Raw genomic sequence first — 16,637 nt, forward strand, 5'->3', positions numbered from 1 at the left:
ATGCATAATGGAGGACGAACTATACCTCGAAATCATTCAATTTGAGGACTTAAAACTTGCACATACTAACATTGAGGACACAAAGGTCGAAACTCAGGAACCCTTACTTGAAATTAATTTGGAGACCAAGACCGATAAGGGACCTATTTTTATAAGCGAGTTGTTGGATTTAGTGTTGGGTATATAATATAACCCATATATGTTCTAATATAGGCCCAATAAGATAATGGACCGGTGTAGTGGGCCTATTTGGGCTCCCATCTCGGTTCTTTCTTTGCCTAAGAACCGTTTGAAACTTTTTTGGGTTCTTCCAGGGGCCTCATATTTCTGAGATTAGAATTGGTTTCATGGCTTTGTCTTGATTGTTCTTCAACGACAGAGCCACAACTGTTGTTGGGCCCTCTATTGCACTGAGAAGAGAGCTGAGTTGAGGAAGAAGCCCGCATGGATTGGTTGAGACATAAACTAAATTAGCTACTTTTGGTGTGAAGGCCATCTGTCAACACGTGACAATGTCTAAAATTCAAGGCTTTGGGTAAATTAGCTACTTCCAATTTTAGATTTGGAAGGGATCCTACGATTGAAAATTTTGTTTTATTGGTCGTGTGTTTCTCCGCAAAAGGCAACATTCCTATCTCTCTTGTCAAGAAAACAGGCAACATTCCTATCTCTCTCCTACACATTGTCTGTTGATTTGGTGGAGCAGCAACCAACCAAAAAAAAAAATGATCATTTCTTTCCCTTGCTTAGGGTTTCATCTCTGACACTTTGAATAAAAAAATTCATCTCTGAAATAGTTGGTCTGGTGGAGGTCGTCTTTTTGTTGGGCTGAAATTCTTGTTGGACGAAATTAGACTTCTGGTGGGGTCGAATTACTTGGCCGACATTCGATTTTTGCTTGGCTGCAGATCCCATGCTGAAATTTTGGTGGTTCTCTCTCCCTCTCTATTGTTCGAATAAAGAGATATTGTTTCTTTTCTCTGATAATCTCTAAAGCCGCTCTGTTGGAGTTTGTCGATTTGCCGAAGCAGAATCGACGCTGAAATTTTTGTCGTCAGCCTCCTCTTGTCGTCGGTCACTTTCTCGCCGCCGACTAATTGTTGAGCCGCTCGTTCTTATTTTGTTTTCTTGGATTCGACTTGGATTGGGTTCTCGCGATTCGCCAATCAGGTGCACGCTTTCTAATTTTCTTTTCATCTTAATTATACGATGGATAAGAGTGGTATGCCTTGTGAGATGGTCAAACTTCAATCCTTTGGTGGATCTGAGTTTAACTGATGGAAGCGAAAGACTCAATTCGGTTGTATTTACACTGTTTTGAGTACCTTTGCTGAGACGGATGACGAAGTTGATGAATCTCAATGGCTTAGAGATGAGGATTTCTGCAAAGACTACTTGTTGAATTGTCTTTCAGATCGTCTTGCAGAAACTTATAGTAAATTTAACACTGCTACAGCAATATGGGACAACTTAGATGCTCAATTCAAGAAGGAGGAGGAATTGTCCAAGACCCATCTTGTAGACAAATTCATGAATTTCAAGTTTCAAGAGGACAAGAAAATCACTCCTCAAGTGACTGATCTAGAGAATTTGAGATCTAAGTTGCATAATGAAAAAATAGTTGTCTGTGATTCGTTTCTTGTGGGTGCAATTATATATAAGTTACCATCTACATGGCATTCTTTCAAAACCGAGATGTATCGGAAAAAGGTACAAGTGGGACTGGATGATCTCAAACGATTCATTCGAATCGAAGATGAGAATCGAGCTAGGAATAACTTGGAGATGGTTAGACAGCAACAGTCTACTGCTAACGCGGTAATATATCCCAAGAAATTTCCTCAGAAATTTAAGTCACCTAAAAGTGAACATCCCAAGTTGGAGGAAAGAAAGACTATCTTTCAGAAAAAGAAGGGCAAGTGCCACAACTGTAGGAAATGGGGTCACTTTGCTGCAGAGTGTAAACAACCTAAGAAGGCTAAATCTGACACACCACAAAAGGAAGCTCATATGATGGTGGGCAGTGATGCGCCTAAGAGTTTTATTGCCATGTTAGGCAATGGTAAGGCCAGTACTTCTTCAGCCTGGTGGTTAGATACAGGAGCCACCTGCCATGTTTGCAACTCGAAGAAACTACTTACGGATGCTGTTGGCGTGAAAGAGACCGTTACAGTGGCTAGTGGAGTTGAGGCAGAGGTGACTCACACTGGAACTGCGAACCTGGTCCTTTCTTCAGGTAAAATACTAACTTTAAAAAATGTTAAAGTAGTTCCTGCTATTCAAAAGAATTTAATTTATATTAGTCTTTTAGACAATGCTGGCATGTGTTCATCTTTTTTGGGTGGTAGAGTAACTTTAACTGGTAACTCTTATTATTTTGGTTGTGCTTTCTTAATCTATGGTATGTATAGATTGAGTTTAGCAAATGAAACCGTTAGTCAGGTTAGTTCCACTTTGATTGATCCTAAGTTGTTATACACTAGATTGGGACATGTGAACTATAGGAAAATGGTCACACTTGCTAAAACTCATACTATACCTTTAGATACATCGATTAGATTTGACAGATGTGAAGTGTGTGCACAAACCAAGATCACTAGAAAACTTTTCGTTCAGTTTCTAGGAGCACACAACTTCTTGAGTTAATACATTCTGACCTCTGTGACTTTAAAAGTTTCACTACTCGAGGTGGTCGGAAGTATTTAATCACTTTTATAGATGATTTTTCTAGATATTGTCATATTTATCTCCTAAAATCGAAAGATGAAGCTTTTAATAAATTTAAAATTTTCAAGAATCGTGTTGAAAATCAATTGAACTTGAAAATTAAGCGATTTAGGAGTGATAGAGGAGGAGAATACACTTTGACAGAGTTCAAGAAATTTTGTGTCTCTCAGGGCACAATACTTGAAACTACTGCTCCTTACTCACCTCAATCTAATGGCGTAGCTGAATGTAAGAACCGTACGTTAACTGAAATGTTAAACTCTATGTTATTGACAGCTGGCATGCCTACTAGCTATTGGGGAGAAGCAGCTTTAACTGCAAATCACATCCTGAATAGAGTACCACACTCTAAGTTGACCACTACTCCTTATGAGTTATGGCATAAACATCCTTGTAGATATGACACTCTTAAGACTTGGGGCTGTATTGCTTATGTGAGGATACAAGACCCTAGGAGACCTAAGGTAGGACCTAGAACCAACACTTGTGTTTATCTAGGTGGTGCAGAAGATAGTGCTGCTGATCGGTTTTTGGATCTATCTACCAATTTGGTTATAGAATCTCGAGATGCAGTATTCTTTGAGAATAAATTTCTCCGAGATCATAGTTTGAACCTACCTGGAGATACTGAGATGGTTACAGAATCACATGTAGAGTTTGAACAGAATATTTCTGATACCTGTCCTACACTGATTTCTACATCAGAACCTTTAAGAGTTTCTACAAGAGATAGAGTACCCAAGAACTTTGGTGAGGACTTTGTGACCTACCATGTAGAGATTGATCCATCAACCTATAAGGAAGGGATGAGATCTAGGGACTCTTTGTTGTGGGCAGAAGCCATTGATGATGAAATGAGCTCTCTGTTACAAAATCAAACTTGGCGGCTAGTCGATTTGCCAAAAGGGGCTAAGACTGTGGGCTGTAAGTGGATTTTGAAGAAGAAATGGTCCGAGCAAGTGTAGGATAGACTACTTTGATGTTTACTCACCGGTCTGTCATTTGGCAACGATAAGAATTCTTCTTGCTTTGGCTTCTACTGAGAAGTATGTTGTGGATCAAATGTATGTAAAAACAACTTTCCTCAATGGAGACCTCATAGAGGAAATCTACATGAACCAACCTGAAGGGTTTATCATGGAAGGTTTCGAGAACAAAGTTTGTAAGTTACACAAATCTTTGTATGGTCTTAAACAAGCACCTAAATTGTGGCATCAAAAATTTGACAAGGTAGTAAAGAGCTTTGGTTTTCAGACCAGTTACTCAGATAAATGCCTTTACTTTCGTTCTGTGTCGAATATGGTTGCGATTATTTGCTTGTATGTAGACAATATGTTGATTCTTGATTCCGATCTCTCTGTAGTGAGTGACGTGAAATCCACTTTAGCTAAAGAATTCGACATGAAAGATCTTGGTGTGGTTGACACCATTCTTGGTATGAAAGTACGTTTTGAAAGGCAAGGGATTACTCTTAGCCAAGCCCATTATATTGAAAAACTACTTTCTACATGGGGATACAGTGGGTGTAAACCGATTGAGACACCATTTGATTATACCAAGAAGCTGATCTCTAATGAAGGAGACAGTGTGAATCAGTTAGATTATTCTAAACTGATTGGTAGTCTCATGTATGCTATGAGTTGCACTAGGCCAGACATAGCCTTTACAGTTGGCATGCTGAGTCGTTTCACTAGTAATCCTGGCCATGAGCACTGAGATGCCCTTATGAGGCTGATGAGATACCTTAAGGGTACTCAAGGATATGCTCTATGTTATAATGGCCATCCTCCTATCCTGGAAGGGTATTCTGATGCATCATGGGGCTCAGAATTAGGAGACAGTAAATCTATCAGTGGTTATGTATTTACACTGGGTGGAGCCGATGTTGCATGGAAGTCAAAGAGACAGACTTGTATTGCTCTGTCATCTATGGAATCGGAACTTCATGCTTTAGCTTCTACAGGAGATGAAGCAGAGTGGATAAGAGATCTAATCCTGGACATTCTATTGACCCATTTAAAGATTAATTCTTTAAGTTTGTTCTGTGATAATCAAGCTACAATTACGGTTGTGAAAAACTCACTCTTTAATGGTAAGAGGAGACATGTCAGGCTGAAACATGCCACGCTGAATTATCTTATAGAACGAGGTATTATCACTTTGGTTGATGTGAGATCGAAGGATGATATGGCCGATGCTCTTACGAAGGGACTAAACAAAGATCGAATATTCAAAACTGTAGGGGAGATGGGGTTAAAGACTGTGTAGACGTGTCTTAACCTACATTCATATTATTTTGAATTTTCGAATCTCCCTATCTTGGCCAAGATAAGCACTTGATATGTTTCAATGATGTTTACAGTTGTCTTTATGTCATTCCATTTGATGACATGTCCTTCTTGGGAAAGGTTGTTTCATTCCAAACTTGATGATACAGCTTAACTCAACTTGATGATTCTAAATGGAAACATGGAATGGTTCTTTGTAAAGAAACTGTTTAGGTCTTGTTCTTGATTGAAACTTGACATTGATGCTTATTGATATTGATATTTATTTTTCAGCCATTATGGAATTGTACTAAGTTCTTCTGTAGAACTAGATACTTTTAGTAAAATACACAAATGATTGGATTCTTTTTTAATGAAATTCATATTTGGTAATTTACAGGAATTGACGAAAATGGAGGAGATAGCCTCAATTTGGATCTTGATGAGGATGACTTACTTGATGAGTGAATCCTTATAGAGCAGTGGGAACTATTATTTTCTTTTCAGTTGATTAAATAGTTCACCTACATGTGAAACTGCTTATGTTTGAGTTTAAATTATTTCTAAAACTCTTGGATATTCTTTAAAGTATTTTTGTTTTCAGTTGGATTACAAATCTTTATTGATATGGTGATATGGAAGATTCAATAATTTTGTTTGGACATCACATTAACTATCTATTGGATTGTGCTATATGTAGAACATAGGAGGAGATTGTTGGGTATATAATATAACCCATATATGTTCTAATATAAGCCCAATAAGATAATGGACATGTGTAGTGGGCCTATTTGGGCTAGAGCCCACTAACCTATTAAAACCCTAGTGTATCTCTATATATACGGGCTGGAGGCAACAAACTTGGTATTCCAAACTAGATACCTTGGGTGTAATGCTTCAAGCAACCTCTTGTTTGACCTAATTCTCTAACATTTAGAATACCGGAACAAACTTGTGGAATTATTGAGGCAATACGAGGATTGTTTTGCCTGGGATTGTCATGAGATTCCCGTCCAAAATAGGGAGTTGGTTGAACACCGACTTCCCAGAAAGATGGTTTCAGACCTACTAACAACCACCGCGGAGGATGTCACCAGAGGTCACTGCCAAGGTCAAAGAGGAGGTGATGAGGCTCCTGAAGGCCGAATTCATCAGAACAACCATGTATATCGATTGGTTATCAAATATAGTTCCTGTCGTTTAGAAAAATGGAAAACTTAGATTTTTGAAATTAAAATACGGCGGACGAATATCCCATGTCTGTAACGAATATGCTGGTCGACGCTGTATTAGGCTATGAGATATTGTCCTTTATGGATAGTCATTCGGGCTAAAACCAAATTTTTATAGCTGTAGATGACATCTCAAAAATAGCATTCAAATGTCCTGGATCAATTGGCACTTATGAATGGGTAGTGATGCCATTTGGTTTAAAGAATGCTGGGGCCACTTATCAATTAGCCATGAAAATCATCTTTCACGATATGATCGGTAATATTCTGGAAGTCTATATGTAGGATGTGGTCATTAAGACAAGGGAAAGACAAACCATTTGACCGATTTAAAAAGGGCCTCTGATTTGTGGGTTTTTATTTGATTTGTGACTGTATAATCTATTATTTTTCAAAAGAGAACTGTATGACCCAGCATATGATGATCTAAACCGTGCATTTGTCGAGCCAGGACCTAAATAAGTTATGCCCCAAAAATCACTTCCATAAGATATTCGTAACCATCCGATCTATAGAAGTTTTCATATTGGGCAGTCCCTCTATAGATTGGACAGTTAGGATCATCCTATGGAGATGAATATTGGAGCACGTTGTGGCCCAACAAATGGACGGCCTAGATCATCCTATGGAATGGCTGCACAATTTTTCTTTTTGGAAAAAATAATGGACTATACAGCCACACACCATATAAATATCCATTAAATAGAGTTTTTACATGGTGTGTGGCATATGGTCCAGTATTTTTCAAAAAGTAGTTTACGGGCCACACCATGTGATGATCCAAACCGTCCATGTGCCTAGCCAAACATAAATATGTTATGCCCAAAAATCATTTCCATAAGATGATCCTAACCCTCCGATCTATATAAGTTTTCATAATGGGCAGTCTCTCTATAGATCAGAGGGTCAGGATCATCGTATGGAAACGAATTTCAGGGCACGTTGTGGCTGAACAAATGGACAGCTTGGATCATCATCCTATGGAATGGGTCATACATTTTCCTTTTTTAAATATTGGACTATATTTGCACACACCATATAAAAGGTGCTGGTCAGCACCATATGATGCTCCAAACCGTCCATTTGTGGAGCCATAATGTCAATAAGTCATGCCCCAAAATACATTTCCAAAAGATGATCCTAACCCTCCAATCTATATAAGTTTTGATAATGAGCAGTCTCTTTATAGACCAGAGGATTAGGATCATCCTATGGAAATGATTTTTGGGGCACGTTGTGTTACACATCATTGGTGTGTCCTTTCAGTCAATTTTACATAGATATGGTGAATGCTAGCTATTTTAAGCGTGCTAATAATTGTGATTATTTTTGCTTAATCTATGTAAGCTTGTTTTTGCTTATTATTGCATTATTGTTGAGATGCATGTTAAGTGACTAGATGGATTTAATCAATCGTTGAGATTAATTAATGATTGACAATAGGTGCGGTGTGAGTCTGCTACTCACACGGCATAGACCGACCCCGACATCTGGGATGTGCGGGATGAGGCCGATCGCCAGGAGATGATTGGCCACCTCGACATCTGGGATGTGAGAGGAGGCAATTGGCCGCCCTGATTCTACAGGAGATCAGGATGATTGACCTATTTCAAAGCCAAGACGAGGTATTCTCAAGATGACTCGGATGGGCCTTAGAGTTGTTGAGGACTGATCCTGCATGGTGTAACCGCATGACGATATATCTAGTTCCGGATAGTTGTGTGCTTTATACCATGACGTGTGCATTGGGTGCGACACATGCTAGAGACCACTACCTACAGGTGCAGGATTAATCCCTTTTACCTAGCAGTGTGTGTGAGGAGCCGGTTCCATAGGTAACCCTTGTGCCCATAGGACCCTTCACTCTGCTGTGAAGTTGAGGTATGCTGCTTGCTACTTTGGCATGCTAACATGCAGTTGTGATCGATTCGACCTACTAGCGCATTGCTAGAAAAACAGTTATACCGATACAAATTAACTTTGTGGTTCGGGAAGATCACGTGATATTTACACTATGGCTAGGCCATGGCATGCTAACATTTCCAGATTTATACCATGGCGTGTGCACTGGGTGCGACACATGCTAGAGACCACTACCTACAGGTGCAGGATTAATCCCTTTTACCTAGCACTGTGTGTGAGGAGCCGGTTCCGTAGGTAACCCTTGTGCCCTTAAGACCCTTCACTCTGCTATGAAGTTGAGGTATGCTGCTTGCTACTTTGACATGCCAACATGCAGTTGTGATTGATTTGACCTACTGGCGCATTGTTACGAAAACAGTTATACCGATACAAATTAACATTGTAGTTCAGGAAGATCACGTGATATTTACACTATGGCTGGGCCATGGCATGCACTTGATTCTCTTTATCGACTGCAGCTTTTTTATCGGCGGTTTGTCAGTAATTTTGCAAATTGTTTTCTAAATTTATTTATATAATTAGATATGATTATTTTGGAAAATAGTTTTGCAAAGCATCGGTTTACTCGACAAATGAACAAGTGCATGCTGAGGTGGATGGGAGCTCTTTGGGATTAGAGCAATTCATCTCGGTGTATATTATGTGGTCTAGGGCAGGCTAGATGAGATTGTGATGTTGCCGTGCTGATCATATGGAGATTCGGTACGATGCTTTAGTTGAGGAGATGATTAGTCCTTGAGGTCTCACCTGTTAGGTTTCGGTATTGAGGTCAGGCTTGGATGGCTAGGATTGCTAGATGGTTGGTTTTTTGCCGTTAGTTTGACTACCTCTATGGTTTGGCAGGTTGGTAATTATCGTTGAGCCTGGAGGGTTTTTTGGTAATTTAAGTTACTAATGGTACAATTGTAATAAAATCGAAGAGGGAGGGTTGTTTGTTTACCCTTGAGAGAGTGTAGAGATTTTTGGGGTAATTTGGAAATTACCGAGTTTCCCCTCTCTCTCTCTCTCTCTCTCTCTCTCTATATATATATATATATATATATATATATATATATATATATATATATATATATATATAGTGAGCTTAGGGCTCATTCTACAGACACACAAGAGTTCTCTCCTATCTCTTCTTCTTCTTCTCTCCATAGTGTCTTTCCATCTACCCTCGATCTCTCCCGTCCATTTTTATCACTCTAAGATCTAACGGGTGTACAGTTACAAGCGCCCTAGTGGTGCACGTGCAAAATCCCTCAGGGGTCGTGATCTTCTTTCATCTCATCATTCATGGTTTCTTCGTAGATGTCTACATGATTATGTGCCTGGTTCAAAAGGTTCAGGAGAAAATTTTTGAAGTTTCCTTCCGCTCAAACGAACACATTGTAGCCAAACAAATGGACGGCTTGGATCATCCTATGGAATGGGTCATACAGTTTTGTTTTGAAAAAAAGTGGACTATATGGGCACACACCATATAAAATCTCCATAAAATGAAGTTTTTATTTGGTATGTAAACGTATAGTCAATATTTTTCAGAAAGTATTGTACGGCCAACACCATATGATGGTCAAAACCGTCAATTTGTCAAGCTAGAATGTAAATAAGTTATGCCAAAAAAATCATTCCCATGAGATGAGCCTAACCCTCCGATCTAAAGATGTTTTCTTAATGGGCAGTCCCTCTATAGTGTCTATAGATCATCCTATGGAAATGATTTTTTGGGCTCGTGGTTGTAGACACCCCATTTTGACCGTACCCCAAACTTCCCGTGTTTGTGTAAAACCCCATCAAATCAACTAGGTAAGATCCCAAACTTCACCCTAGGGTAGTTTAGGATCCTAGGAAAGTTCCTTTAAAATTTCATTTAAATCTGTCGCAGTTTACCTAGCGAGCGAGAGAGGCAGGTGGTGTAGTGTGTATGTTATAGAGATAAGGGGTGTGCATTGTCCTGACCAGGAGGTGGCCTGTTAGGATTAATATGTGGGTATTTTTACAATAGATGGGTGTTCTTGGGTAATTAAAAGGGTGCAAATTTGTTTTTTATTTTTCATTAAAAATTTTTCTTGTGGACCACCACATTTATTTCAAAACAAGTTAGAATAATTTGAAAAGGGGCTGTCCAGAGCACATTTGGGGGTTGAAAAATTTTTAAAAAAAATCTATAAATAGTAGTGAGGGCTTTCGTTAAAAAAAAAAGAAAAAAAAATCTTCTTAAATCTAGAGAGAGAAAGAGCGAGAGAAAGAGAAGATTTTAGAGAGGGAAAGAAGATCTGATCTTCTCCGATCATCCTCTCCGGCAACATCGTCGGAGTTCCGTCCAAGAAAATTTGTTCATCTTCTTCCTCATCTTCCGCAGAGTTTGTTGATTTTGATTTTGATTTTTTTTGTTTCCATTTCAGAAATTTTAATCCCATTTTCTTTCTTCTCCGGCTGTACTCCGGCTAATCTCCGGTGAAACTCCGGTTTTTCTTTGTTATTGTATTCACTGACTTCGATCCTTGCTTCATTTCTAGGTCTAATGTTTTTATTGTTCTTGAGAAAGAGAAATCCCTAAATCCTCGAAAACCTAATATCTTTCATCATCTTCTTTGATCTTACATCGGCCATTTTTTCCGATCATCTTCTCATCTCCGATCACATTCCGGTGAGATTCCGGCAAGATCGCCAGTTATTCTTCCTTCACCACAGATCGCACTATTTCCTCTTTTACTCCAATCTTTAAGCCCTAGCTTCTAACCGTAACCTTAGATCTCATCGATCTTCACTTTCTTTGATCGATATTTTCTTCATTTTCCAGATTTGAAACCCTAGCTCCTTCTTCTTCGGCTCGATCCGGCAAACTCCGGCCGGTTAATTCAGTTTTTCATTCCTTTTTCTTTCTTTCTTCTTCTTCTATCATCTTTTCTACTTCTTTCAAACCCTAGAGCTATAGATCTGCCATTGCAAAATCTTTGAATGAGATGATTTTCTAGATTTCTATTATTAAAGCCTAGACCTAAACTTTTAAAGTCTAGATCCGATCATTATTTTTTTTTTTACCTAAAACCTTAGATCTGTTTTTCCTTTTCTAATTAATCCCTAAGTCTGAGAGATTCTTATTTTGTCTTGGAATATCTACACTCGAACCTCACTTTTCGTGCTCAGGAAAGGCATAAGTTTGAGATCAGAGCTTTGTTCAAAGGTGAAAGCGAATTTTTAGCTCAAGAAAGAGAGCAGTTTGGTGAAAGGTATGTTTATTTTATATAGAGTGTAAGGATTTGTTCGCCTATGAATTGATTATATATATATTTTTTTATTATTATTCTTCTTCGCATGATTTCTACGATTTAATATTTCTTTCTGTGAAACTTGTTTTCGGTAACTATCTCTACGATTCCTCATCTTTGTTGTAGATTGTGAGAGATATATAGTAATAAAATTTGTTCTTTAGTTGGGATATATATGATGAGAGATCCATGTTATATAATTTCTGTCATCAATTTTATGAGACTCATGAGATCTGTTTGTGATAAGCTATGAATTGTATATATTTGTCCATAGCTTTTATAAGATTTTTAGAGGTTTAATGCTTTCATATTTTGACCTGACTAGTGACACGAGTCTCATTGTTTCAATTTTTTTATGAACTTTTACTTTATATGTCAAAGAAATTTGAGTATTGTGTGGCTGAATAAAAAATATAGAGGCAAGTGTTTCAGGATCAGATTTTAAGATGATTGATGGTGTTCAATGTTTGAGTTGGTTTTAGAAAGGTTCATCTCAGTTTTGAGCCATAGGCAATATTGTAATGGTTGATTTTTTTTTACCATGGATTTGATCTATTTTTGAATATGCTGAGATTGCATGTGGATTACGATTTCTTTATGCTATGCAATTTTAAATTAATTTGAATAACATTGGGAAACAGAATGCTCATTAAATTGTGATGTACAGCTAGAATAATCAGTTTTCCTTTTGAATGATGAACATAGGATTTGTGTATAATTTAAAAGATGATTTTTTCTGTTTTGAATCTCACATTCTAAAAAAAATGGTATGGTTATTTACCTTGATGTTTTTATATAAGTCTTTAGTAGTTGTCCCTGTATTGATAAAAAAAAAATGTGTAAATGAGTTTATTTTAAGAAAAAGAGAAAATCAATTGGTAGGTCCTTTGTAATCCGAAAATGTAGGATTAAGGTCAGTAAACGTTATGATTCACTATGTTCATGTTGTAATTTCTTTTGCAAGATCATTTTTTTTTCTCCTTCTTTTGCCTTCTATAAGTTTCAGCGTGTATTATTTTTATAATGATTTATTCTGGCAAAACCTTTAATTTTTGTTCATGGTTGATTGATTGCTCATTATGATCTTTTAGAAATTGCAATAGCTCAGGTGGCTGTTTGAGAATAATTCATGAAATACGGTTATGCCTTATATTTTGGTGAAATATGTGGATGATATCACTCAGTTCGTTCGTTGAAGGTTGAAATGAAAATCATAGTGATTGAATTGTCATGCCTGAGCTGTTAAAATTCTTCCCTAATTAGCTGTGCTGAAATGAGACAGACTCATGTGTTGATAGATATGTAAGTCTTGTTTGCTTTCCCCATTTTTCTTCTTACTAGTTATGCCATATATATTTCCTTTGTTTTTGTATTTTATACGGTGTGTTTTCAGGATTTTAAACTTCATTAAAGAGGGCAAATTTATCTTGTCTCCTGTGCAATGATATGTACTATAGGGTTGATAGTAACATCTGCTTAATTTTTTTTCTACACTATTGCATCAATTTTTTCAGCCCATTGTAGATGAGTATAACACTTTAAAATCTTTCCCAATTCAGCCTACAGTTTTTTGCGCAAATCTGCCCCTGTTTGGCCTCAGGTTCTGTCCACAAAATATGCCTTGTTTTGGCATTAAAATCAGCTCTCATTTCAACCTTGTTTTACACAGATCCAACCCCATTGCCACCCCTGTTTCAGCGTAAATTCTATCCCTAGTTCTGTCCAACACTTCAGCCCTCTGTTTAAGTATAATGTTCACCCACTTCAGCCCCCTATTAAAGCACAGCTTTTCACCCACAAATCTGCCCTGTTTTAACACAATGCACACACGTAAATCTGTCCCTGTTTAACACAGTTTATGCATATAAATCTGTCCTTTGTTTGGCACAATTTTGTCTATCATTTCAGCCCATGTTTGGATATTGCGCAGCCTTGATTTTCTATAGATTAATATCAAATCCTTTGTATAAAATTTAGTTCACATTTTGGCCTAGCTATTACCTCAAGTTTCTACCCATAATTTTCTACTGTTTGGTACAGGTTTTAGCTCATTTTTTTACACAAGATTTATACATGCAAATCTGTCTTGGTTTGGCCTCAATTTTTACATAAAATTTGTCCAGGTTTCGTACCCATTTTTAGTCCACAAAATCTGCACAGTTTTAGGTACAAGATTTGCTCGTTTTCTGCACAATTTCAGGTCCGATTTCTGTACATTTCTGCTCACAATTTAAAGCCTAATTTCTGTACATTTCTGCTCACAACTTAACCCCAGTTTCTGTATATTTTTGCTCACAACTTCAGCCTCTTGCTTCAGCACATTTTTCACCCATTGCTGCCCCAGGTTTGAGCCCAAGTCTGCCTCTGTTTGAGCCCAACTTTTAGCCCCGAATCTGTCATAATTCAGCCCCTGTTCAGCCCTGTTTTGGATCAGCTTTTGTATCTTGATAAGAATTGTATAGTCCTTGCTTCAGCCCCTATTTGAATCAGCCTTTGTTTTACCCCATAACAGTCCTTGCTATTGCTAAGAGCTACTTGTTAGATGTACATCCATGTTTGTTGCAAGTTTACCTGATCCTTCTTTGAGTATATGTGGTTGATTTGCATTTTGTAAGATGCTAAAATTTGTATGACAGCATCGATTGTAATGATTTCATTTAGAATTCAATGTGGACAACATGATTTTTTAGAATTATTTATATTTGGTTGTGCCATGTCTGACAAAATAATGCCCATTACCCAATTTATGCTTATGTTGGTCAATCATTTAATCATGATAACAAGTTCTACCAGTTTAGTTTTGTTCCTTGAATCATTTTGCAAAATTTGGATTTAAATTGAAATTTATCTCAAGTGTATTTGAAGATAAGGAAATGATATCAATACTAGCTGCTGTCCCTACAAGTTTTCACACCCTTTAACTTTCATTTATACATATTAAACACACACACACATATACACAATTAGGTGTTGATAAAGTTCATGTCAAATGATTATCTCTCTGTTATTTAGATTATTTTTTCCAAAATTTCAAGAAGTAAGAATGATTTTTGATAGTGGTTGTGATGCTAAAACAGGGCATGGCCTATGCCATTGTTTCTTGTGGAGAATATAATCATTCATGTATAATGTCACCCCCACTTTGTGTTAATTGCCAAATGATTTTGGATGCGTGGTGGATTGATGTGATGTTGACACCATTTTTTTTAGTTAGTACAACTTTATCTGTAATTTACATCACTTAGACTTATGTTCTTCTTTCTCAACTAATTTATAAGAAGCTTTTAAAGTAGCATGTGCATATGATAGTATTTTTGAATATTATAAAACAGCATGTCTTTGTGGAAGTTTTTTAAAAAACAAAACATGGTAATGTTGTTATCAGCCCACCCATTTATCTGATCATATCTTGTTGGTGTGTTTAGAATATTGAAAGGGAAGGCCAACTTGTAAAACCTTGCCAATTCAATTGTATTGATAACAAATTTGTGAGGCATTCTTCTAACTTGTCATTTTTTTTATTAACAGTTCAGAGCAAAGTCCCTTAATTTGAAATTGTATTCTTAATGTTTATAGAATATCCCTTATGGCCCTGTGTTTCTAATGTATGTCACCTCTGATTTTTTGTTCTCATCATTATCCTTAACTTCAATTTAATCATAAACTTATCCTACTTTTATCAACCAAAAGTTCACACTTTTAGTAGGGTATCATGATCTTGTACCTTCACACTTTGTCTGTTATATCTATTTCAAAATGTTTTAATGATCATTTCTCTTTATATTAAAATAAATGAGGATATTTTAGACAGAGTGTTCATTACCTGTTAATAATTAAGGGTGGTTTATATTTCCTTTATCGTAGTATTTGGCTGTTTCATTTTTGCATAAAAGTCTGTTTGTTTTGTCATTAATTCATTGGATAATCGATTGCAATCTAGACCTGTTAAGGCACCTTATTGAATGATTCTTGCTGTGATTTACATTGTATAACTTGGAAATTTCTAGGATTTGTCAAGTAAGATATCTCCATTTTTTTTTTCCCTTTAGAAGGCTTATCTAGCCTCATGTTGTCTCCCTCATTTCTAGAGCGAGTCTTTGGCTCATTTACCCTCCTTTATAGAACAATAGAGAATTTTGGACTCATTGGCTTCCCATTTAGAATTGGTTATCCTACATGTTGGGAATTCGCCCCGTAACCTTTTAGTTCGTCTTTTAGATAGAAGTTTATCATTTAAGTTGTTTTACCTGTTAGGATTCTTAGATCATTTTCTTTGTTCTTGAGATTTTTGTCTACTTGTTTGTGGATTATTACAAATTGTTTTGAAATACTAGTTTGTTGGTTTGGGGTTTCCCCTTTACCCTAAGGGTTTTACCTTAGGGTGTTTCTTTGTGTGTTCCCTTTGGCCTTTGACCAAAAGGTTGAAAACATTTAAAATTTTAAAATCCATAAACCATTGAAATCTTAAAATCACAAGAGCATTGAAGTCATTTAAAATCAAAAAAAAAAAAAAACTTAGAAAAATTGAAACCTAAAAACAATTGAATATTTAAAAAAATAAAAATAAATAAAAAACAAAAAAAAAAAATTGAAATATCACTTAATGTGTTTCTATAATCTGTTAGAAATTTAATATTTCTCTTTCATACTAAGCTTTGAGTTAGGGTTTGAAGATGGTGATGAATGAATTATTCAGGTGAGACTATCTAGAAGTTTATTATATTTGTTTCTCTTTTATTTAAATAAATTGTTTAATTGAAGAAGGAAATCAGATGACTACTCTATTCGATATTATCGACATGAGTACTGTCTGATTTCAAGGCGGTTTGTAGGAATATTATTATATGTGTATTGAAATCAGATGATTACTTTGGCATCATCTGATTTCGCTGAGTCCCCGTATTGGGGTTTGCGGTTGGCATTGAAGTGTTTGATATTGTTTTACTTTATTAGGCTATCCAGCGGCTGGTCTGGACTAATTAATGTTGTTTATCATTTTATGATTGCTATTCTTACAGATTGTGCGCTCTTTAGTTGTAAATCATACTTTGCTAATACTTGATTTGTTTTTTTATAATAATTGAATGGAAATTTGAGATTACCTGGTAGCCTTTTTCTTCTCTTTAGTTGTCGTTGCTCTTATTTGTCTTAGACTAGCACAGTCTCATTAGAGCTTGGCCTCTTGAGGTCCTTTCTTTTTCCTTGCCTTTGGCATTTGATTACTT

Source organism: Tasmannia lanceolata, unplaced genomic scaffold (assembly GCF_043159265.1).
Source record: "Tasmannia lanceolata isolate RefF3 unplaced genomic scaffold, GAP_Taslan_0.1 ptg000029l, whole genome shotgun sequence".
Classification (NCBI taxonomy): Eukaryota; Viridiplantae; Streptophyta; class Magnoliopsida; order Canellales; family Winteraceae; genus Tasmannia; species Tasmannia lanceolata.